Source organism: Rattus norvegicus, chromosome X (assembly GCF_036323735.1).
Source record: "Rattus norvegicus strain BN/NHsdMcwi chromosome X, GRCr8, whole genome shotgun sequence".
Classification (NCBI taxonomy): domain Eukaryota; kingdom Metazoa; phylum Chordata; class Mammalia; order Rodentia; family Muridae; genus Rattus; species Rattus norvegicus.
Genome location: NC_086039.1, coordinates 24,118,306 through 24,145,120, shown reverse-complemented (window position 1 = coordinate 24,145,120; position 26,815 = coordinate 24,118,306). Strand labels below are relative to the sequence as shown.

General features: G+C 41.0%; 1 pseudogene; it reads right to left on the bottom strand.

Annotated features, from left to right (window-relative positions):
* Nucleotides 1-4,014: 4,014 nt before the first annotated feature.
* Nucleotides 4,015-4,719, bottom strand: Ubtd2-ps2 (ubiquitin domain containing 2, pseudogene 2; annotated as a pseudogene).
* Nucleotides 4,720-26,815: the final 22,096 nt, after the last annotated feature.

Genomic DNA, 26,815 nt, shown 5'->3' with positions numbered 1-26,815 from the left:
TTTATTTATTTTCTGTGCTTGAGTAATTTGCTTGCTTGAGTATATATGACCATACACCATGTGAATGCAGGCTGCCCTCAGAAGTTAGAAAAGGGCATTGAAAAGAATCACGGAGAGTTGTGAACTGCCATGCTGGTGCTGGGAATCAAACCCAGGTCCTCTGCAAGAACAAGTGCTTTGCTTTATTAAGATTTCCAAGTTGGTTGTTTTTTCTTTTTTTTTTAAAGGATTTATTTAATATATATGAGTCACTGTAGCTGTCCTCAGACACACCAGAAGAGGGCATTGGATCCCAATTTTAGATGGTTGTGAGCCACCATGTGGTTGCTGGGAATTGAACTCAGGACCTCTGGAAGAGCAGTCAGTGCTCTGAACCACTGAGCCATCTCTCCGGCCCCGAGAACAAGCTTCTAACTGAACCATCTCTCCAGCTCCAGCTTTTTTTCCTAGTAACTTAAAAAATTAAAAATGAATACATAGGGCCTGAGTGCAGTTCAGCAGTAAGTCTGACATGTGTGAGGTCCTGGGCTCCATCCTGTGTGTATCACTGCAGTTTTCCTACTGTATCATTCTGCATACAAGTTCCTAGTCACACGAATCTTCTAGAGCACAGGCAATGGGGTGGGGCAGGTGGAGACTACATGTGGGACTCTGGCCTGGTAAAGGTTCCAACCCAGGTTGATAGGCAGATTCTTCCACACCACTGTCTGCTAGAAGGAACTTTGAGGGGGCATTAGGTAAGCAAATTGGTCACTTCTTCCCCTAGTGCTTGGTTCTTATGTGTTCTCCCCATCCTAGGCTTCACACTCCAGACTAAGCAAGGCTAAATCAACTGTGTCAAACCTCTGAGAAGTCACCCAGGATCTTGCCACAGAACTAGAGATGACAGTCTAACAGATCCTATCACAAGAGATCCCAATGGCAATCATAGGATACTAGCCATCTCCAAAGAGGCTATCAGCTGATTTCCCTGTCTAAGAAAAATACACAGGGTCAGACCAGCTGAGTGATGCCCATTTGCTAAGAAGGCTACCTTTCCCCTACCTTGGAAAAGATGGAGGAAAATTATCAAGTAGTTTCAGGAAAGGGGGACACTGTCTATTGTAACATTTTCACACACATAAGCTCCAGATAGCAATGAAGTAGTGAAAGAAAACTAAATAAGAGGATGGTATCCTTTGGAATGAGAAGGACCTTTAAGAAACACAGAGGCCATAAAGAGTCCAACAGATTTTGTTGTTGTTAAAAAGAGGAACTCCCTTCTTAAACCCTGGCTGGCTAGGAACTCTACCAGTAGACCGAGCTGTCCTCCAACTCAGTTTGTTTCTACACCCCAAGAGCTATGATCAGAGGTGAGCACAACCACACCTGGTGAGACTTAAAAGACTGACTATGAAAAACTTGAAAAAATTTCAGGACACACACAAAGTAAAACATACCCCCTCCGCCATTGTTTGGGTATGTGAATGCAGAGGCCAGAGATGGCACTGGGTGTCTAGTTCTCTCAAGACAGGTCTCTCATTGAAACTAGAGCTCCCCAGTTTGGCCCAGCTGGTTGTGTGTTGAACTCCAAGTATCACCTTGGCAGTAGCTACTGAGCCATTTCCCCCATCCTGGTGAACCTATTGTATTATAGACCAAGGCTGCAGTGCTGGTGAGGCACACATCTATGTGACCTGCAGCATGTGGTGGAGCAGAGCTTAAGTTTGGTGGTCATGATCTTGCTACTGGTTTTAGAGAGAACACCTCTCACTTCCCTATAGGATGTGGGAGACTGCCACGGAATAGAGGAATAAAGGCAAAGACAAAGAGAAAAGTTGATTTTTTTAAAAAAAGCACAAAACCCCTACATACTAAAATGACACACATTAAGTATTGATTCAATCTTACAAAGACCTATTGACGATTACCAGCACCATGTTTTTTTCTCGCCTAGGTTATTAACCTAATGACAATTTCCAGCATCTAGGTTTTTTTCTCACCATGCGTGGAGGATTGTTACTCAAAGTTTATGTTCCTTTAAAATTAAAAAAACAAAATACAAGCAAACAAAAACCCAAAAAAACTCTTAGGACAAACTTCCAAGAAACAAATAAGACCTTTTAACGATTGGGTTATTCATGACACCATCAAATTTCCTTTAGAAAAATAAGAGGTTTAAACACTTTCCCAACTCATGGAATTTGAGATACTGTTATTCAATGTGACAAATGAAGCAACCTTCTTGATGGTGGGCGATGCCCTGGGGTACCCTAGAGCCTCCACATGAAATGTGAGCATCTTCCTTTGTTGCTAAAGCCGTGCACTTCTGAATTTAGATGCAGTCCCCATCAGATCTAAATTAGATACAGTCACAACTTTAAATGATGAACAGAATTAGGGAAATAGAAATGGTTAGAGTCCTCAGAAACATAAGTTACAATTATAGATAGATTTAAACAGGCTATAGGAAATTTAATACCACTTAAAAATTACATTTTAAACTACTTAGAAATTCCATTTGCCACTAAACTTATAGTGTTTTATATTCGAATACGCACTGGAGGTTTGGTATTTCCCGACTGAGCACAGAACCTTCCTTCATTTACTGCTCACATCTTACAAACTCTCAGAGACAGTGTGGTCACATGGTAGCCCCCTTCTCAGGGAACCAACTTTTTATTTTTGGAGACATAGACTCACTATGTAGCTCTGGCTGGCCTAGAACTAGCTATGTATTCCAGGCTGGTCTCAGATTCTGAGATTTGTCTCTTTCTGCCTCCCAAGGTCCAGAATTAAAGGCAGGCACCAGCATGCCTGGCAAAACCAGCTTTTAAGAGGTTCCAGATTAAATATAACCCTTGGCAGCTTTCTCCAGAGAAGGTCAGCCTGATTCTCTCTGCTCCAGTCCCTTAGCCTGTGCAGATGGCGGTTAATTTCCCTTTGTTGGGAAGGTGTGGGAGGAACACTGCCACCACAGTGACTGGAATCGGAGTGAAATGAAAACACTCCACTCTAGGGCCAAGTTCCCACTAACACTAATTAAATGACACTGGTTAACTGTCACACTTGAAAATTTTGAACTGGAGTTTTCTCCAAGGCTGAGAATAGGCACAGTTTTCCCAGGAACAGGCAGAGAGGGTTTTACTCACATTCCCAGCAGGGAGGAAGGAGAGGACTGCTTTTTATTCTGGACTGGAAGCAGCTACACTCCATTTCTGTCTTGTCTGGCCCAGAAATAAATAGGCGGGCCCAGGCAGCTACCAAAATGGCCACGCAGGGTGGCAGGATCAGCAAAGGCATTACTAAGTAGCTAGCTGTCAAGCCTGGGTACCACATTTTAAAATTCCTATGCAGCAAGACTAGAGAGCTCTCAACTGAGAGTGAGAGCTCCAACTACCTACTAAATGACTGCCCAGTGCTCCAGAGGGTGCCTGCTGCCAGTGTGATGGCCGCAGGATTGAGTGGCTGTGAATAAGGAGCCGACCCTGGTGGGCGGGCGGGTGGGGAAGCCATACCGACAACTCCAGGTCTGCACTGCTTCTTGATGGAGTAGGAATACAGACCCAGAAGAGAAGCAAAACCCTATGCTCTTTTAGGTTCCACTTTAAAAAATACGTTTTGTAACTGTTATTGATGGTTCTGGAAAAAAAAATGCTTCGACAAATGTCATAAAACATTCTGTGTTCAAAAGGTGCTTGGTGCTGTTTTTGATGGGTCTGGTGTCTGTTTACATTCGAAATCATTTAAATACAGCCATTACACGGTTGATACATGATTCTTAAAATAGATGGTTATCTACTTCTTAACTGTCTTTCAAATTAGAAATTGTAATTATATGAGCACCAGAGGCTGGCTCTGTGTTTTATTATTTTTGTTGGTCTCCATCACAGATGGAAGTTTTCACTGGTAATTCCTCAGAACTAAATCCACTCATAGGGAATCCAGAGCAGTGAAAATAAATTTCACGCCCTAGAGCAGGAAATGGTAACAATAGAGCGGAGCCAAGGGATCGTGGAAGAAGGCAGGGCCAGTTCAATTCTCCACTGGTGTTGGGTTTTGCACAGGCTAGCTCACTATAACCTGCACCACATAGTCCTTGGGGATCTTCAGCTCCTCCTGCTTCATCTTATCAGTGAGAGGCCTGCCGGAGAAGAACCACCGCTGGCTGCCTGGCTCTACACCCTCTGTGGCGTGTAAGCGCCTCTTCATGTGGAACACGGTGTCTGTGCTGCGGACCACAAGCTTGAGGTCTTTGCCCGTGGAGAGCCGCAGACGGAGATGAGATTTGTGTCCAGAGTTGGAAGGTGGCTCAGGGATATCCGGAATCTCTATGACACTCTTTTCCTCTATCATGTTGATCGGTGGGGCCAGGCAATAGACTGGCAGCTAGTACCGGTTCCTCAGCTCATCAAAGCACTCTGTCAGTGCACCGTGTGGTAGTGTTATGTTTGCATCATCAATGATGGCCTGTGTCAGTTCATGATCATTGCTTTCAAAAGCATGTGCAGCAGCCTTCAAGGCATCCTAGATCTCTTTCCGGCCTTCAAAAGCTGGCACAGTGTCCCAGAATTCATCCCTCTTGCTGTGCAGGTGGCCATCTGTCACGGGATAGTCGCTTTTCCATTTTGTTTTCTCCTTTTTCAAAGGCTGGTTATGACCTAGAGCAACTCCCGGGCTGCCGGGGTTCTCGTTGAGGCTACCTGAGGAGTCCTGCTGGGTGCCTACAAGCCTGCCCATGGGACCACTGCTGCCACTTCAGGGCGCTTGTCCTGGCTGCTGCCTCAGCCTACTCCCCCACATAGCCATTATGAAGAATAGTGTGAAGTTTCTACAAAAGACTAAAGATACATCAATTATATAATCTATTTTGTTCATATATATGTATATATATATACATATATATATATATATATATATATCTCCATAGGGAGTGGCACTATTAGGCCTTGGTGGAGTATGTGTGTCATTGCTGGAGAAAGTGTGTCACTGTGGGATTGGTCTTTGAGGTCTCCTATGCTCAAGCTATGCCCAGTGTGGTTCGTAGTCTCCTTCTGCTGCCTATGGATAAAGATGTAGAATTCTCAGCTCCTTCTCCAGCATCATGTCTGCCCACATAGTGCTATGTCCTGCCATGATGATAATGGACTCAATCTCTGAGACTGTAAGCTAACTCTAATGAAATGTTTTCCTTTATAAGAATGACTGTGAAATGTTGTTTTTTCACAGTAATAGAAACCTAAGACAATATCCAAAACAAATTACATCAGCATACTAGACACTATTATAACACAATTCATAATAACTAAGATATAGAAAAAGCCCAGGGGCCCATCAAAACTGTGAATATATATATATATATATATATGTATATATATACATACACTCACACATATATATATACATATATATATACATATACACATATATATCACAAAATAGAGTATTATTCATCCATAAAAAGAATGGAATCCTGACATTTGTAGCAAAATGGATGGAAATGGATAAGTCAGATACAGAAAGATAAGTATGCTATGGTCTCTCACTAATTTGGAAGTTGAAAAAGAAAGTGGAAAAAAGTGAAAAAAATAAAAAGAAAGTGGAACTGAAATTAGAATGTTGGAATGAATGAAGGTGAAGGAAAGGAAAAGGAAGCTAGATTTGATCACACACACACACACACACACACACACACACACACACACACACTCACACAGGGAAATAGCACACTGAACGTGATTACTGTGTATGGTCAATTGATGTTAGTAACATCTAAATTAAGTTAAATAAGAATAAAAATAAGCAACCAAAATCCTAGAACAGATTGGGGAAGGGCTCATGAAATTCCAGCCCTCTCTGAGGAGCTAGCTATTGGCAGTTGGTGGCTACTGAGGAAGGGAGAATCAATTTTCAAGGATGCCAGTGCAGGGAAGCTACATACACTCCAGTAGATGGTTGGGCATCCATGCACATACTCACAGCACTAAGTGAACCCAGCGAATTTTTTTAAAAGCACAGAGATAGAGAGATGGCTAAGTGGTTAAAAGTACTTGTTCTTGCCAAGGACCTGGGTTCTGTTCCCAGCATCCACATATCGGTTCACAACCACCAGTTCAAGGGGATCCAATGCCCTTTTCTGACCTCCAAGAGAACTATGTGCATATGGTGAACCTATATGCAGGCAAAACACATTCCACTTTAAAAACCATATAAAAACCCAACTTAATAGCCAATCATTAAAAAGCAGAAATAGCACATGAAGTTGGGAGGGAAAAGTGATGAGGGTAAAGTGGAAGAATTGGAGGGGATGGAATTGGGAGTAGACTTAATCAAAATACATTATATACACATATGAAATTCTCAAATACTAAAAAACTAGAAACTAGCATTTGATCAGTACAAGTTTTTAGAGGTTTAAAGCTATATGTATCATGTTTATAATATATTTGTAAGGCAAATATGTATTCTAAAATCTTTATAAGTATATCTAGCCAATGGGAACAATAAATGTGAACTAATGAACCAAAATTAAGGTTGTATAAAAGATATGTATGTAGGGCTGGAGAGATGGCTCAGTGGTTAAGAGCACTGACTGTTCTTCCAGAAGTCCTGAGTTCAAATCCCAGCAACCACATGGTGGCTCACAACCATCTGTAATGGGATCTGATGCCCGCTTCTCGAGTGTCTGAACATAGCTACATACATACATAGCTATGTATATGTACTCATATACATAAAACAAAAAGGAATTCTTTTTAAAAAAGTAAGAAAAGATGTATGTGTTTGTGTATGGGCGTGTGTGTGTGTACCTCACTCTCAAATCTTGAAAAAAGAACCCATGTTGTGGTTAACTTGATTTTCAATTTAGATCCAATTGAGAAGTGTTTAAGGGATTAGCATACACACCTACAGATGTGGGGTGCGTGATTTATTGACTGGGGAAGATCTTTTTGTTATGTGTGAGGCACCATCCTATCAACTGAGAATCTGAATAGAATTAATAGTTCTATTCAGGGAATGAAAGGAAAAGCCACTAGTGCATCCCCGCCTCCGCCAAGTTTTGTTCTTTTTCCGTGATTGTGTAGGTTATTCTGTATGTGCCCAGAGAGCTATTAACATCAGCTTGTCAGTTTATTTTTACATGTTCATAATTTCTATAATTTAGTCACCTTTGTCCCCTCATCCTCCTTCCCTTCCCAATGTCACTTTTCTCACCAAGTTCTCTCCTACTTTCATGTCTTCTTTCCTCTTGTTTCTTTGTAGCCCACTAAGTTTTGGTTTTGGTTTGTTTTATTCACTTTACATCCCGATTGCTGTCCCCCTCCTGGTCAGTTCCCTCCCACAATCCTTCCCCCTCCCCTTCTCCTCTTCTTCTTGAGAGAGTTGGGGCCTCTCCTGGATACCCCCCCCCAACTCTGGCACTTTACGTCTCTGCAGCTTTAGGCACACCATCTCCCACTGAGGTCAGACAAGGCAGCCCAGCTAGAATATACCCCATATACAAGCAATAGCTTTGGGGACAGCCCCTGCTCTAGTTGTTCGGGACCCACCTGAAGACCAAGCTGCACATCTGCTACATATGTACAGAGAGGCCTAGGTCCAGCCTGTGCATGGTCCTTGGTTGGTGGTTCAGACTCTGAGAGCCCCAAGGGTCTAGGTTAGTTGACTTTCTTCGTCTTCCTGTGGAATTCTTATCCCCTTCGGTGTAGCCCATTAAGTTTAATAAGAGTTACTTGACTCAGTGTAGGTAAGAGCTTATGTAGTATAACAAGACCAACTCACCTGAGTCTAATGTGGTACACAACTTAAATCCCAGCACTTAGGAGGCAGATCTCTGCTAATTCAATGCCAGTTTGATCTATGCAGTGGTTCCAGGAGAGCTACATAGTCAGATGCTGTCTCAAAAATGATCAAACCAAGCCAAACCAAAAACAACTCTTATGACTATACCACTGAAATAAATTAAACCTCCTTCCCCAACAACCTTAATTGTCTACAGTCCACCATGGAAGGGGTCTCCTGTCCAAGATGAATGGTGAGGGTCCCAAGCTTATGCCAGTCTTGTGCAGATATCCAACCACAGTGGCAGCGAGTTTGAGCTTAATGGCTATGTCATGTCCACAGGACATCTTTTCAATGCACATCTCCTCCATCTCGGCTCTTAACATTCTTTCTGCTCCTCTTCTGTAATGTTGCCTGAGCCTTGTTGCACTTTCAGGATTTTCATACTTATTTGATGATTCAATAAATGTTTGAAGACAATTGCTTTATCATTAACGTTTACTGTTCATTTTTAGTATATCTTTTAAAACTATTTTTCTGTACACAGGTCCTTTAGCTGCATATAAGTGCATCGTATACATACCTTGTGCCTGTGGGGCCAAAAAATAGTGGAAGATCCCCTAGAAACTACAGATGGTCTGATTCCTCTGGAAAAACAAGTGCTCTTTACTGTTGAGCCCCAGGACTATGTTTTTTTTTTTTTGAGAATGACCTGTTCATTTGTTGACTGGGTGGATTTCTCTAAATAACGAGTTTTTTATTTTGTTCTTTTGTTTGTTTTCAGTTCTTTGTATAATCTATGTACTGATCCCATTCTTTACGCTTTCTTTGCTCATTATTACTTCCTTGTTGTATAGAAATATTTTAACTTCATTGAATCCAATTTTTCAGTTTCTTGGTATTATTGCCATCTGAGCAACTGGGATCCTGTACTGGCTGGTTTTGTGTATCAACTTGACACAAGCTGTATCACACAGAGAAAGGAGCCTCAGTTGAGCAAATGCCTCCATGAGACCTAGCTGTAAGGCATTTTCTCAACCAGTGATCAGGCTGGGGAGGACCCAGCCTATTGTGGGTGGTCCTGTCCCTGGGCTGGTAGACTTGGGTTTTATAGCTGAGCAAGCTGGGGGAAGCAAACTAGTAAGTAACACCTCTTCTTGGCCTCTGCATAAGCTCCTGCTTCCTCCCCTGTGTGAGTTCCAGTTCTGATTTCTTTTGGTGATGAACAGCAATGTGGAAGTAAGCTGAATAAACCCTTTTCTTCACAACTTGCTTCTTGGTCATGATGTTTGTGCAAGAATAGAAACCCTGACTAAGACAAATTAGTACCAGCATAATAGGGTATTCTTGTGACAACCTGATCACGTTTTGGGGAGGACTGTGGTATGACTGAAAATTTGAGCTAGAAGAGCCACTGGGATGTTAAGAGCTCTGTGGGATGTTCTGTAGGAGCTTGGAAGATAATGTTGAGAACAGTGCAGAAGATGGAGGCCTGGCTTGTGAAATTTCAGAGGAAAGATTAAAGGCTCTTATCAGGGCTGTTGCTATTTTGATTGTGAAGATTCTATGGTTTTGGTTAGCTGGGGCTGAAGAATCAGCTGTGATTAACAAGACACCAGAACTGCTAAAGTGAGACCTTTGCATTACTGGGACAACTGATGCTGGTCAGCTGGAGCTAAGAAATTAGTGGTGGTTAAGAAGAGACCAGTATCATTGAGGTGAAATCTTATGGGAAGTGTTTTCAGAGAACACAAAAAGGCTGTGTCCAGAGATACCCAAGGTTGTACCTCGTGCTATGGCTGGACTTGGTAGTGTGTAAGAGTCACCCAGGTGGTACTGTTTTTGAAGGCATGAAGGGGTCACGAAGAGCAGCTGAGGCTGGGCACTGTGAGAAGCCATGGAAGGCCACTGGTGAAGGTACAGCCTCAGTTGGAATTGATGACCCAGGACTGAAGGGGTCATGCAAAGGAGTTGAGGCTTGGCAGCATGAAGAGAGCCTGTGAGAGACTATTGGTGGAGCCTAGTTGCAGCCAGAGACAGCAGTGTTTTGGAGATGCCAGTACCATGAGATGACCCCAAGAACAGCAGCAGCAGTGAAGTACAGGCATCTGGAACCTAGAAGACAAGGTGTGTGCTACAAAGGGCAGAGCTGCAGAAATGACCCAAGCTCTTGGAGGGGCCCAGAAGATCTTAAGTGGATCCCAGACATTGGAGAGTTAAGAGTGATTTCATTGTTCATTGTGACTGTGCCCTGATATTTTCCCCTCTTGAAGTAAGAAAGTATTTTAGTGGAGTCCACAGTTAAGAGACTTTGAATTTAAAAAGATATTGGATATTTTAAAGGGGTTGAACTTTTAATATGTAAAGACTGTGGTACTCTTAAAGTTATTTAGATCTTGGGGATGAATAAGAAAGTAAGAGTTAAGGCTTAATAGTGATGTCTTTGTGTGTCAAGTTGTGGGTCAATTGTACTGGTGCACCATGTGTGAGTTCCTGTCCTGACTTCCTTTGGTGATGAACAGCAATGTGGAAGTGTAAGCTAAATAAACCCTTTCCCTCCCCAACTTGCTTCTTGGTCATGATGTTTGTGCAGGAAAAGAAACTCTAAGACAGATCCTTTTCAGGAATTCCTTACCTTTGCATATATCACGTAGTATATTCCCTACTTTTTCCTCTAACAGCCTCAGAGTTTCAGGTCTTACATTAATATATCAGACCCATTTTGAGTTGATTTTTGTACAGGATAAAAGCTAGGGACCAATTATTCTCACACCATTTGTTGGAAGCTGTGTGCATTCCGTGTGCATTCTCCCTGTCTTTGTCAAAACTCAGATGGCTGTAGCCATGCAGGCTTATATTTGGGTCCTCTATTTTATTCCACTGATCAATGTGTCTGTTTTGTTGCAGTCACAATCTATTTTGTTCCTGTGGCTCTGTGGTATTAACTGGACTCACATCTGGTAATTATCCACTACTGCGCTTTTGATTAGGGCTACTTTATCATCTGGAGTCTTTTGTGCTACCATGTGAATTTTAGGAGTTTTCTCCTTCTGCAAAGAACAGCAATGTGAGGATTCTGATAGGGACTGCATTGAATCTGTAGATTGCTTTGGTAGCATAGCTGTTTTCACAGCATTAATTTCCCCGGTTTATGAGTGGGGGAGGACTTTTTATCCTGTAGTCGTCAGTTTCTTTCTTCAATGTTAAAGTTGTCCTTGTAGCAGTCTTTCATTTCTTTGGTTAGCTTTCTTCCCAGGTCCTTTTGAGGCAATTGTGGATGAGACTGTTTCTTGAAATTTTGTTCTCAGCATGCTTGTTACTAGCATAGCAGCAGCCTACTGAATTTTTATCATATGTTGATATAATGGTGAGAGTGTTTATCGAGTCTAAGAGTTTTCTTTTTAGTGTCTCTTACAAGTAGAATCATCATTTGCAAATAAGGATACACTGATATCTTCTCATCCTATTCCATATTCCCTTTGTTTCTTTCTGCCTCCCCCTTCAAGACAAGGTTTCTTTGTATAGCTCTGGCTGTCCTGTAACAGGCTGGCCTTGAACTCAGAGATCCTTCAGCCTCTGCCTCCTGAGTGCTGGAATTAAAGGCGCGTGCCACCAATAACTTTTTTGTTTCTTTCTACTCTCCTATTGTTCCAGCTAATACTTCAAGGTCATTGAATAAGAGTGGAGAAAGTAAAATGATTTTTTTTCACATGAGCTTTTACTATGTACCCATTATTATCATATGCAGATATGCCTTCTATTTCTAGTTCCTCCTGGGCTTTGGAAAAAAATCATAAATGGATGTTGGACTTTGTCAAAAAAGCCTTTTCTGCATATATCAAGATGCACCATATGAATTCTATCCTTGGGTCCATTTATATGATGTATTACACTTATTGATTGCCATATTTTAAAGCATCATTGTATCTCTGGAACAAAGTAAACTTGGTCACTGTGATTGACCATTTTGCTGTATTCTTGGATTCTGTTAGCAAGTATTTTACTGAGATTTTTGTTTTCTTTTGTTTTGCATCTGTGGTCACCAGAGATTGTTCTATAATTTTCTCTCTTTATTGTTGTGCCTTTATCTGATTTTAGTATCAGACTTTGAGAGTTGGGTGGCAGTCCTTCTCTTTCTATTTTATGGACTAGTTTAAGAAACATTGAAGGACATAACCTGGAATTTTCTTACTTGAGAGATTAATTGGGTTGTCTGTTTGTTATTGAAGAATTCTGTCAGTCCTTCCACCATGTGAGTCCTGGAGAGATAACTCAGGCTCACAGGCTTGGTGGCAATCATCTTTGCTTGGTGAGCCATCTTGCTGGCCCACATTCTGAATTTCGATAGTCATCTTTTCATAGATTCAGGATACTTTATGCTATGATTTTATTAACTATTTTACTTACATCATTATCTGGGGTTCTTCTCTGTCTTCTATCTTCATGATTAATACATTTTATGTTTTAATGGAGTCCCATAGATATGTGTTGTATTCAAAATTCATGTTGTTTTATCTTTGTCTATGTCTGAATCTATTTTGTTCTCCATCTCTGAAAGTCTGTAATGCATTTGACATTGGTGAACCTTTCTATTAAGTCCTTTTATTTGGATTAATGAGCTTTTCATTTCTAAATTTTCAATTTTGTGGGTTTCTTTTTTTTCTCAGTATTTCTACCTTTCTGTTGATTCCCACTTTTGTATCCTGTACTGACTTTCTCATTTCAGCCGACTGTCTCTTTGTATTCTGTGTGGGGTTTCTTTTAGGAGATTATTTATGTCCTCTTTGATTTTGTTAAAAATTTTCTTTTAATTATTCTTTAGAACTCTTGAGATTTCATCTAGCTCACTTTTATTGAATGAATTACTATGTAACTGATATTTTCCAGGGGGGTCATATTGCCTTGATTTTTCATATTTGTTATTTTTCTGTATTGGAACTTTTGTATCTGGGATTGTGTTACTGGTTGGAATTTTTATCATGTACCATTCCAGTTAAAGAATTTGCAATGTAGATCGAACCATGCTTATCACCCTGTACAAAGCTTAAGCCAAGTGGATCAAGGACCTCCACATCAAACCAGATACACTCAAACTAATAGAAGAAAAACTAGGGAAGCATCTGGAACACATGGGCACTGGGAAAAATTTCCTGAACAAAACACCAATGGCTTATGCTCTAAGATCAAGAATGGACAAATGGGATCTCATAAAACTGCAAAGCTTCTGTAAGGCAAAGGACACTGTGGTTAGGACAAAACGGCAACCAACAGATTGGGAAAAGATCTTTACCAGTCCTAAAACTGATAGAGGGCTTATATCCAAAATATACAAAGAACTCAAGAAGTTAGACTGCAGGGAGACAAATAACCCTATTAAAAATGGGGTTCAGAGATAAACAAAGAATTCACAGCTGAGGAATGCCATATGGCTGAGAAGCACCTAAAGAAATGTTCAACATCTTTAGTCATAAGGGAAATGCAAATCAAAACAACCCTGAGATTTCACCTCACACCAGGGAGAATGGCTAAGATCAAAAACTCAGGTGACAGCAGATGTTGGCTAGGATGTGGAGAAAGAGGAACACTCCTCCATTCTTGGTGGCATTGCAGACTGGTACAACCATTCTGGAAATCAGTCTGGAGGTTCCTCAGAAAATTGGACATTGAACTACCTGAGGACCCAGCTATACCTCTCTTGGGCATATACCCAAAAGTGCTCCAACATATAACAAAGACACCTGCTCCACTATGTTCCTAGCAGCCTTATTTATAATAGCCAGAAGCTGGAAAGAACCCAGATGCCCTTCAACAGAGGAATGGATACAGAAAATGTGGTACATCTACACAATGGAATATTACTCAGCTATCAAAAACAATGACTATGAAATTCATAGGCAAATGGATGGAACTGGAAAATATCATCCTGAGTGAGGTAACCCAATTACAGAAAAACACACATGGTATACACTCATTGATAAGTGGCTATTAGCCCAAATGCTCGAATTACCATAGATACACAGAACACATGAAACTCAAGAAGGATGACCAAAATGTGAATGCTTCACTCCTTCTTTAAAAGGGGAACAAGAATACCCTTGGCAGGGAATAGGGAGGCAAAGTTTAGAACAGGCAGAAGGAACATCCATTCAGAGCCTGCCCCACATGTGACCCATACATATACAGCCATCCAATTAGACAAGATGGATGAAGCAAAGAAGTGCAGGCTGACAGGAACCAGATGTAGATCTCTCCTGAGAGACACAGCCAGAATACAGCAAATACAGAGGCGAATGCCAGCAGCAATCCACTGAACTGAGAACTGGACCCCCGTTGAAGGAATCAGAGAAAGGACTGGAAGAGCTTGAAGGGGCTCGAGACCCCATATGAACAACAATGCCAAGCAACCAGAGCTTCCAGGGACTAAGCCACTACCCAAAGACTATATACATGGACTGACCCTGGGCTCCAACCTCATAGGTAGCTATGAATAGCCTAGTAAGAGCACCAGTGGAAGGGGAAGCCCTTGGTCCTGCCAAGACTGAACCCCCAGTGAACATGATCATTTCGGGGAGGGCAGTAATGGGGGGAGGATGGGGAGGGGAACACCCATATAGAAGGGGAGGGAAAGGGGTTAGGGGGATGTTGGCCCAAAAACCGGGAAAGAGAATAACAATTGAAATGTAAATAAGAAATACTCAAGTCAATAAAGAAAAAAAAGAATTTGCAATGTTCAAGTAGGGCTAGGTTGTAGTAATGCATAGTTTAGTAGCTAATCTCTCAGTTCAAATCCTGGGGCACTGGGTGCAATCTCCTACATTCTGAGAGTTGAGAAGAATATTATTAGTGGAAGAGGCAATCACAACTTCTTGGTGAGCATACTATGCCAATATAGAAATAGCTAGTTAAAAGTAATTTCTTGAGTTTTACAATTGAAATGTAAATAAGAAATACTCAAGTTAATAAAGATTTTAAAAAAGTCATTTCTTTAACTTCAATAACTATTGGGGAATAATGTATGCTGATACAATTCCTTCATTGGGAGAGACATAAATAATATCTACTCCTTCTCCTAATATTTCAACAAGAAACTGAGGCACGATTACAGCAATGTTCACTGTGGGGAACCAAAATGTTTATCTGACTTCCTTAAAGAGTATAGGTGAGTAGGTTCTAACAGGGATGTGGGCATTCCTTCCCAAAAATGGGCTGCACCTAGAAAGCCTTTACCCAGCAAAGGTAATGGCTTCTTCACACAACAAAGGAACACCTCGGCATTCCCCACCCCCAGGCCACATGCAGTTCAAATAAGGCAGCATTGCAGACAACAGCTGTTCGAGAGTAGTGTGACTACTCAGGTGAGAAAGTTTATACCATGTGGTGTAGACAATCAACAAACCCAGCTGGTGTGACCTTTTGCAAGGGGGGCACAGATGACTGCTCCAAGGTTGTGCTTGCTTTGCTCAGAGGACAATCACTAAAAGCGAACAATATGAATGTTAGAGTGTACCCTAAACTATTAGAAAGATTAGAAGAGAAAAGAAGTACCCTCAGTAAAGATTGTAAGGATAGGGATTAGTGGTGTTCTATGACCTAGAAAAGACTTGAAGGGAAAGTAAATAGAAAAGAGACATTGGGATATGGTTCAAAAATAGGAAGGGATGGGGAAAAGGAGAAGGAAACTAAGTAGAGACTAGAGAACAGTTATATGGTTTGTGTATGAGAATGATAGGGAGTACACAATGGAATGAGAACAGAAGAGACATAAAGTATAATTGAATAATATAAAAACTAAAGCAAGTTATGTTTGTTAATAATTAAAAATTAGAAAATTAGATGCAATAATAACAAAAGATGACAATATAAAGTAAAAAAGAATAATACATAAAAATATTATCTCATCAGCCAGCATTTCTTGGTGTGATGAGTTTTGAAGTCCTTTCCATTGTTTCACGATGCAAACCACTGATTGGAAAGGTGTTTTATTATTTCAAAACAGTCTGGCCTCAAATTGCCTCTGCCTCTGCCTCTGCCTCTGCCTCTGCCTCTGCCTCTGCCTCTACCTCTGCCTCATGCTAGGATTAAAGGCATGTGCCAACATGCCCATATTTAGAGGTGCATTTTAATATTCTAGTTAAAACTTAAAAAAGCTGGATTTGGGATAGATAGTTGGATCAATGATGTTTAAGCAAATTACTTTTTTTGGTTGACTGTATGGTGCAACTTTGATTTCTGAATTTTTAGTTCCCCTGTTGTCATATATCAAGGCAATGACAGAAGTCTCCAGAGGTGACACTTCACTTTCCACGAGTACAGCCTCCACTGACCTCTGCCAATAGTATGTTTAAGTCTTAGTCCCACACTTCTTGTTTCCATGGTTTGTTCAAGTGGCAAAGCAGTTGAGAAGAATGTGAGCCTTTGCTGGCAGACCCTACTGACCTCAGTCTGAGTCCTACATGCTGGAGCTGACCCTCTGCTTCAGGTTCTCAAATTCCAGGTTGCACAGTCTTCAGGTTTCACTGACAACAGTGTTTGCAGCCCTTGGTCAGTCCAGCTAATAATTGTTTCTGCAGTGGTTGTTCGTGTGTGTGTGTGTGTGTGTGTGTGTGTGTGTGTGCGTGCATGTGTTCCTGTGCTGGGAGAATCTTTCCTGGCTATTCCCCATGACCATGGTCAAAACCACACAGTACAGCTTGCACCAATTTGAGGCTACTCCCTTTTGCTTCTCCATGGAGATTTCAGTTACAAATTTATTTACAGATTTTGTCTTTGGTGAGAATACAAATTATTATGTATTATCTTGACTTTGTACTTTGAGTAACACCAATGAGTTTTTTGTTTGTTTTGGTTTTTTTTTTGTTTTTGTCTTTTTTTTGAAGCAGGGTTTCTCTCTGGTATATCTCTGGCTATCCTGGAACTTGCTCTGTAGACCAGGCTGGCCTCAAACTCTGCCACCTGTTTCTACCTTGAGAATGCTAGGATTAAAGGTATGAGCCACTACTGCCTTGTTCCAATGAAGAATTTTCTAATCTGTCATCCTCCTCAGAACCCTCAAAAATGTATTTATTATAAGCATTCTTTTTATGCCATCGTGATTGAATTATTTTAGTCCCATTTAGGATTATTCATTGATCGTGAATAGAGAGGGGTTGGACTTTATATTTGTACTGTGGCTTTGTTAAACTTAGTGGTTATTTCCAATAGTGTTCCTGTGGCTTCTACATGCAAGAAAACATAGTTTGTATATAAAGACATTTCTCTCTTTTCAAATTGGATACATTTCATGACCTTTATATGATTAGTTGTAAAGACTGGGACATCCAATACAGTATTGTATAGGACTGTTGAAATCTGTTAAACCTGTGATACATTAAAGGAGAAAAGGAGTCAACCTTTATCATGAAGTATATTGTTGAATCATATTAAGAAATCAGTAGTTCCTTCTATGTTTATTTGGGTGGGATTTTTATTGAAATATATATACATATATATATATACTTAGATATAATAGTTTATGTAGTTTCCCCCCTTTATCATGCCCCCCCTGCTTCTATGAAGATGACCCCACTACTACTCACCCACTCCCACCTCAGCACCCTGGCATTCCCCTACACTGGGGAAACAAGCCTTCACAAGACCAAGGGCTTCTCTTCCTATTAATGCCAGACAATTCCATCCTCAGCTACATATGTGCCTGGAGCCAAGGGTCCTTCCAAGTATACTCACTGGTTGGTGGTTTAGTCCCTGGGAGCTCTGGAGTTTCTGGTTGGTTGATATTGTTGTTCTTCCTATGGGGTTGCAAAACTCTTCAGCTCCTTCAGTCCTTTCTTTAACTCTTCCATTGGGATCCCTGTGCTCAGTCCAATTGTTAGCTGCAAGCATCCTGATCTGTATCAGGAACGTTCTGGCAGAGCCTCTCAGGAGACATCCACACCAGGTTCCTGTCGGCAAGCACTTCTTGGCATCAGAAATAGTGGCTGGGGGATCCCTGCTCGCAGCAGCTCTCTGCTCCCAAACCCCGTGGGAGAGAGACCTCACCACCTGGTCAGGTGGGCACTCCTGAGGCTGCAGAGCGGAAGAGACCACCAACACTGCCCACCCCTGCCCACATCCCTGGCCCAAGAGGAAACTGTATACGGCCTCTGGGTCCCGGTAAAGGAGGGCCCAGGAGCAGCAGATCCACTGCATCTGAGACACCGCCAGAACCGGAAGGGACCGACCGGATAAACAGTTCTCTGCACCCAAATCCTGTGGGAGGGAGAGCTAAACCTTCAGAGAGGCAGACATGCCTGGGAAACCAGAAGAGACTGCACTCTGCACACATTACTGATTCCAGAGGAAAACACCAAACGCCAACTGGAACTCTGGTGCACGGAAGCTCCCAGAAAGGGCAGCGCAGATCTTCCTGGTTGCTGCCGCCGCGGAGAGCTCGTAGGCAGCACCCCACGAGCAAACTTGAGCCTCGGAACCACAGGTAAGACCAACTTTTCTGCTGTAAGTGACCTGCCTGGGGAACTCAAGACACAGGACCACAGGAACAGCTGAAGACCTGTAGATAGGAAAAACTACACGCCCGAAAGCAGAACACTCTGTCCCCGTAACTGGCTGAAAGAAAACAGGAAAACAGGTCTATAGCACTCCTGACACACAGGCTTATAGGACAGTCTAGCCACTGTCAGAAATAGCAGAACAAAGTAACACAAGAGATAATCTGATGGCGAGAGGCAAGCACAGGAACCCAAGCAACAGAAACCAAGACTACATGGCATCATTAGAGCCCAATTCTCCCACCAAAGCAAACATGGAATATCCAAACACACCAGAAAAGCAAGATCTAGTTTCAAAAACGTATTTGATAATGATGCTGGAAGACTTCAAGAAAGACGTGAAGAACTCCCTTAGAGAAACACAGGAAAACATTAATAAACAAGTAGAAGCCCATAGAGAGGAGTCAGAAAAATCCCTGAAAGAATTCCAGGAAAACACAATCAAACAGTTGAAGGAATTAAAAATGGAAATAGAAGCAATCAAGAAAGAACACATGGAAACAACCCTGGGTATAGAAAACCAAAAGAAGAGACAAGGAGCTGTAGATACGAGCTTCACCAACAGAATACAAGAGATGGAAGAGAGAATCTCAGGAGCAGAAGATTTCATAGAAATCATCGACTCAACTGTCAAAGATAATGTAAAGCAGAAAAAGCTACTGGTCCAAAACATACAGGAAATCCAGGACTCAATGAGAAAATCAAACCTAAGGATAATAGGTATAGAAAAGAGTGAAGACTCCCAGCTCAAAGGACCAGTAAATATCTTCAACAAAATCATAGAAGAAAACTTCCCTAACCTAAAAAAAGAGATACCTATAGGCATACAAGAAGCCTACAGAACTCCAAATAGATTGGACCAGAAAAGAAACACCTCCCGTCACATAATAGTCAAAACACCAAACGCACAAAATAAAAAAAGAATATTAAAAGCAGTAAGGGAAAAAGGTCAAGTAACATATAAAGGCAGACCTATCAGAATCACACCAGACTTTTTGCCAGAAACTATGAAAGCCAGAAGATCCTGGACAGATGTCATACAGACCCTAAGAGAACACAAATGCCAGCCCAGGTTACTGTATCCTGCAAAACTCTCAATTAACATAGATGGAGAAACCAAGATATTCCATGACAAAACCAAATTTACACAATATCTTTCTACAAATCCAGCACTACAAAGGATAATAAATGGTAAAGCCCAACATAAGGAGGCAAGCTATACCCTAGAAGAAGCAAGAAACTAATCGTCTTGGCAACAAAACAAAGAGAAGAAAAGCACACAAACATAACCTCACATCCAAATATGAATATGACAGGAAGCAATAATCACTATTCCTTAATATCTCTCAACATCAATGGCCTCAACTCCCCAATAAAAAGACATAGATTAACAAACTGGATACGCAACGAGGACCCTGCATTCTGCTGCCTACAGGAAACACACCTCAGAGACAAAGACAGACACTACCTCAGAGTGAAAGGCTGGAAAACAACTGTCCAGGCAAATGGTCAGAAGTGGCAAGCTGGAGTAGCCATTCTAATATCAAATAAAATCAATTTTCAATTAAAAGTCATCAAAAAAGATAAGGAAGGACACTTCATATTCATCAAAGGAAAAATCCACCAAGATGAACTCTCAATCCTAAATATCTATGCCCCAAATACAAGGGCACCTACATACGTAAAAGAAACCTTACTAAAGCTCAAAACACACATTGCACCCCACACAATAATAGTAGGAGACTTCAACACCCCACTCTCATCAATGGACAGATCATGGAAACAAAAATTAAACAGAGACGTAGAGAGACTAAGAGAAGTCATGAGCCAAATGGACATAACAAATATTTATAGAACATTCTATCCTAAAGCAAAAGGTTATACCCTCTTCTCAGCTCCTCATGGTACTTTCTCCAAAATTGACAATATAATTGGTCAAAAAACGGGCTTCAACAGGTACAGAAAGATAGAAATAATCCCATGCGTGCTATCGGACCACCACGGCCTAAAACTGGTCTTCAATAACAATCAAGGAAGAATGCCCACATATACTTGGAAATTGAACAATGCTCTACTCAATGATAACCTGGTCAAGGAAGAAATAAAGAAAGAAATTAAAAACTTTTTAGAATTTAATGAAAATGAAGGTACAACATACCCAAACTTATGGGACACAATGAAAGCTGTGCTAAGAGGAAAACTCATAGCGCTGAGTGCCTGCAGAAAGAAACAGGAAAGAGCATATGTCAGCAGCTTGACAGCACACCTAAAAGCTCTAGAACAAAAGAAGCAAATACACCCAGGAGGAGTAGAAGGCAGGAAATAATCAAACTCAGAGCTGAAATCAACCAAGTAGAAACAAAAAGGACCATAGAAAGAATCAACAGAACCAAAAGTTGGTTCTTTGAGAAAATCAACAAGATAGATAAATCCTTAGCCAGACTAACGAGAGGACACAGAGAGTGTATCCAAATTAACAAAATCAGAAATGAAAAGGGAGACATAACTACAGATTCAGAGGAAATTCAAAAAATCATCAGATCTTACTATAAAAGCCTATATTCAACAAAACTTGAAAATCTGCAGGAAATGGACAATTTCCTAGACAGATACCAGGTACCGAAGTTAAATCAGGAACAGATAAACCAGTTAAACAACCCCATAACTCCTAAGGAAATAGAAGCAGTCATTAAAGGTCTCCCAACCAAAAAGAGCCCAGGTCCAGATGGGTTTAGTGCAGAATTCTATCAGACCTTCATAGAAGACCTCGTACCAATATTATCCAAACTATTCCACAAAATTGAAACAGATGGAGCACTACCGAATTCCTTCTATGCAGCCACAATCACTCTTATACCTAAACCACACAAAGACCCAACAAAGAAAGAGAACTTCAGACCAATTTCCCTTATGAATATCGACGCAAAAATACTCAATAAAATTCTGGCAAACCGAATCCAAGAGCACATCAAAACAATCATCCACCATGATCAAGTAGGCTTCATCCCAGGCATGCAGGGATGGTTTAACATACGGAAAACCATTAACGTGATCCATTATATAAAAAAACTGAAAGAACAAAACCACATGATCATTTCATTAGATGCTGAGAAAGCATTTGACAAAATTCAACACCCCATCATGATAAAAGTCCTGGAAAGAATAGGAATTCAAGGCCCATACCTAAACATAGTAAAAGCCATATACAGCAAACTAGTTGCTAACATTAAACTAAATGGAGAGAAACTTGAAGCAATCCCACTAAAATCAGGGACTAGACAAGGCTTCCCACTCTCTCCCTACTTATTCAATATAGTTCTTGAAGTTCTAGCCAGAGCAATCAGACAACAAAAGGAAATCAAGGGGATACAGATCGGAACAGAAGAAGTCAAAATATCACTATTTGCAGATGATATGATAGTATATTTAAGTGATCCCAAAAGTTCCACCAGAGAACTACTAAAGCTGATAAACAACTTCAGCAAAGTGGTTGGGTATAAAATTAACTCAAATAAATCAGTAGCCTTCCTCTACACAAAAGAGAAACAAGCTGAGAAAGAAATTAGGGAAACGACACCCTTCATAATAGACCCAAATAATATAAAGTACCTCGGTGTGACTTTAACCAAGCAAGTAAAAGATCTGTACAATAAGAACTTCAAGACTCTGAAGAAAGAAATTGAAGAAGACCTCAGAAGATGGAAAGATCTCCCATGCTCATGGATTGGCAGGATTAATATAGTAAAAATGGCCATTTTACCAAAAGCGATCTACAGATTCAATGCAGTCCCCATCAAAATACCAATCCAATTCTTTAAAGAGTTAGACAGAACAATTTGCAAATTCATGTGGAATAACAAAAAACCCAGGATAGCTAAAACTATCCTCAACAATAAAAGGACTTCCGGGGGAATCACTATCCCTGAACTCAAGCAGTATTACAGAGCAATAGTGATAAAAACTGCGTGGTATTGGTACAGAGACAGACAGATAGACCAATGGAATAGAATTGAAGACCCAGAAATGAACCCACACACCTATGGGCACTTGATTTTTGACAAAGGAGCCAAAACCATCCAATGGAAAAAAGATAGCATTTTCAGCAAATGGTGCTGGTTCAACTGGAGGTCAAAATGTAGAAGAATGCAGATCGATCCATGCTTATCACCCTGTACAAAGCTTAGATCCAAGTGGATCAAGGACCTCCACATCAAACCAGATACACTCAAACTAATAGAAGAAAAACTAGGGAAGCATCTGGAACACATGGGCACTGGAAAAAATTTCCTGAACAAAACACCAATGGCTTATGCTCTAAGATCAAGAATCGACAAATGGGATCTCATAAAACTGCAAAGCTTCTGTAAGGCAAAGGACACTGTGGTTAGGACAAAACGGCAACCAACAGATTGGGAAACGATCTTCACCAATACCACAACAGATAGAGGCCTTATATCCAAAATATACAAAGAACTCAAGAAGTTAGACCGCAGGGAGACAAATAACCCTATTAAAAAATGGGGTTCAGAGCTAAACAAAGAATTCACAGCTGAGGAATGCCGAATGGCTGAGAAACACCTAAAGAAATGTTCAACATCTTTAGTCATAAGGGAAATGCAAATCAAAACAACCCTGAGATTTCACCTCACACCAGTGAGAATGGCTAAGATCAAAAACTCAGGTGACAGCAGATGCTGGCGAGGATGCGGAGAAAGAGGAACACTCCTCCATTGTTGGTGGGATTGCAGACTGGTACAACCATTCTGGAAATCAGTCTGGAGGTTCCTCAGAAAATTGGACATTGAACTGCCTGAGGATCCAGCTATACCTCTTTTGGGCATATACCCAAAAGATGCCCCAACATATAAAAAAGACACGTGCTCCACTATGTTCATCGCAGCCTTATTTATAATAGCCAGAAGCTGGAAAGAACCCAGATGCCCTTCAACAGAGGAATGGATACAGAAAATGTGGTACATCTACACAATGGAATATTACTCAGCTATCAAAAACAGTGACTTTATGAAATTTGTAGGCAAATGGTTGGAACTGGAAAATATCATCCTAAGTGAGGTAACCCAATCACAGAAAAACACACATGGTATGCACTCATTGATAAGTGGCTATTAGCCCAAATGCTTGAATTACCCTAGATGCCTAGAACAAATGAAACTCAAAATGGATGATCAAAATGTGAATGCTTCACTCCTTCTTTAAAAGGGGAACAAGAATACCCGTGGCAGAGAATAGAGAGGCAGAGATTAAAACAGACACAGAAGGAACACCCATTCAGAGCCTGCCCCACATGTGGCCCACACATATACAGCCATCCAATTAGACAAGATAGATGAAGCAAAGAAGTACAGGCCGACAGGAGCCGGATGTAGATCGCTCCTGAGAGACACAGCCAGAATACAGCAAATACAGAGGCGAATGCCAGCAGCAAACCACTGAACTGAGAATAGGACCCCCGTTGAAGGAATCAGAGAAAGAACTGGAAGAGCTTGAAGGGGCTCGAGACCCCATATGTACAACAATGCCAAGCAACCAGAGCTTCCAGGGACTAAGCCACTACCTAAAGACTATACATGGATGGGGTTGGGGATTTAGCTCAGTGGTAGAGCGCTTGCCTAGCAAGCGCAAGGCCCTGGGTTCGGTCCCCAGCTCCGAAAAAAAGAAAAAGAGAAAAAAAAAAGACTATACATGGACTGACCGTGGACTCTGAACCTCATAGGTAGCAATGAATATCCTAGTAAGAGCACCAGTGGAAGGGGAAGCCCTGGGTCCTGCTAAGACTGAACCCCCAGTGAACTAGATTGTTGGGGGGAGGGCAGCAATGGGGGGAGGATGGGGAGGGGAACACCCATAAAGAAGGGGAGGGGGAGGGATTAGGGTGATGTTTGCCCGGAAACCGGGAAAGGGAATAACACTCGAAATGTATATAAGAAATACTCAAGTTAATGAAAGAAAGAAAGAAAGAAAGAAAGAAAGAAAGAAAGAAAGAAAGAAAGAAAGAAAGAAAGAAAGAAAGAAAGGAAGGAAGGAAGGAAGGAAGGAAGAAAGAAAGGAAGAAATAGTGGCTGGGTTTGGTGGCTGCATATGGGATGGATCTCCAGGTGGGACAGTCTCTGGATGACCTTTTCTTCATTACCTGTTCCAATCTTTGTCCCTGTATTTGCTCTCATGAATATTTTGTTCTCCCTTCTAAGAAGGACTGAAGCATCCACATTTTGGTCTTCCTTCTTCTTGAACTTCATATGTTCTGTGAATTGTTTCTTGGGTACTCCGATATATTTTCTGTATCCATTCCTCGGTTGAAAGACATCTGGATTCTTTTCATCTTCTGGCTATTATAAATAAGGCTGCAATTAAGATCGTGGAGCAGGTGTTCTTGTTATATGTTGGAGAATCTTTTGGGTATATGCCCAGGAGAGGTATAGATGGGTCCTTAGGTGGTGGAATGTACAATTCTCTGAGGAACATCAGATGGATTACCAGAATGGTTGTACCAGCTTGCAAACCCACCAAAAATGGAGGAGTGTTCCTATTTCTCCACATTCTAGTCAGCATCTGCTGTCACCTGAGTTTTGATCTTAGCCATTTTGACTGTTATAGGGCAGAATCTCAGGGTTGTTTTTATTTGCATTTCCCTGATGACAAAGGATGTTGAATATTTCTTTAGGTGCTCCTCAGCCATTTGATATTGAGAATTGTTGGTTAGCTCTGTACCCCAAATTTTAATAGGGTTATTTGGCTCTCTAGAGGCTAACTTCGTGAGTTCTTTGTATATTTTGGATATAAGTCCTCTATCAGATGTAGGATTGGTAAAGATCTTTTCCCGATCTGTTAGTTGCTCTTTTGTCCCAATGACAGTGTCCCTTGCCTTACAGAAGCTTTGCAGTTTTATGAGATCCCATTTGTTGATTCTTGATCTTAGAGCATAAGCCATTGGTGTTTTGTTCAGGAAATTTTCTCCAGTGCCCATGTGTTTGAGATGCTTCCCCACTTTTTCTTCTATTAGTTTGAGTGTATCTGGTTTGATGTGGAGGTCCTTGATCCACTTGGACTTAAGCTTTGTACAGGGTGATAAGAATGGATTGATTTTCATTCTTGTACATGCTGACCTCCAGTTGAACCAGCACCATTTGTTGAAAATGCTATCTTTTTTCCATTGGATGGTTTTGGCTCCTTTGTCAAAAATCAAGTGCCCGTAGGTGTATGGGTTCATTTCTGGGTCTTCAATTCTATTCCACTGGTCTATCTGTCTGTCTCTGTACCAATACCATACAGTTTTTTATCACTATTGCTCTGTAATACTGCTTGAGTTCAGGGATAGTAATTCCCCCGGAAGTCCTTTTATTGTTGAGGATAGTTTTAGCTATCCTGGGTTTTTTGTTATTCCACATGAATTTGCAAATTGTTCTGTCTAACTCTGTGAAGAATTGGGTTGAAATTTTGATGGGGATTGCATTGAATTTTGATTGATTGCATTTTTGGTAAAATGGCCATTTTTACTATATTAAAACTGCCAATCCATGAGCATAGGAGGTCTTTCTATTTTCTGAGATCTTCTTCAATTTCTTTCTTCAGAGATGTGAAGTTCTTGGCATAAACATCTTTCACTTGCTTGGTTCGAGTCACACCGAGGTATTTTATATTATTTGGGACTACTATGAAGGGTGTCATTTCCCTAATTTCTTTCTCGGCTTGTTTCTCTTTTGTGTAGAGGAAGGCTACTGATTTGTTTGAGTTAATTTTATACCCAGCCACTTTGCTGAAGTTGTTTTTCAGGCTTAGTAGCTCTCTAACTACTGGAACTTTTGGGGCCACTTAAGTATACTATCATATCATCTACAAATAGTGATATTTTGACTTCTTCCTTTCCAATTTCTATGCTTTTGACCTACTTTTTTTTTTTTTGGTTCTTTTTTTCGGAGCTGGGGACCGAACCCAGGGCCTTGTGCTTCCTAGGCAAGCGCTCTACCACTGAGCTAAATCCCCAACCCTTGACCTACTTTTGTTGTCTGATTGCTCTGGCTAGGACTTTGAGTACTCTATTGAATAACTATGGAGAGAGTGGGCAGCCTTGTCTAGTCCCTGATTTTAGTGGGATTGCTTCAAGTTTCTCTCCATACTGGTGGTTTGCTGTATGTTGCTTTTACTATGTTTAGGTATGGGCCTTGAGTTCCTGATTTTTCCAGGACTTTTGTCGTGAAGGCCTGTTGAATTTTGTCAAATGCTTTCTCAGCATCTAATGAGATGATCATGTGGTTTTTTTCTTTGAGTTTGTTTATATAGTGGATTACTTTGATGAATTTCTGTATATTGAACCATCCCTGCATCCCTGGGATGAAGCCTACTTGATCATGATGGATGATTGTTTTGATGTGTTCTTGGATTCAGTTTGCCAGAATTTCATTGAGTATTTTTGTGTCGATATTCATAAGGGTATTTGGTCTGAAGTTCTCTTTATTTGTTGGGTCTTTATGTGGTTTAGGTATAAAGGTAAT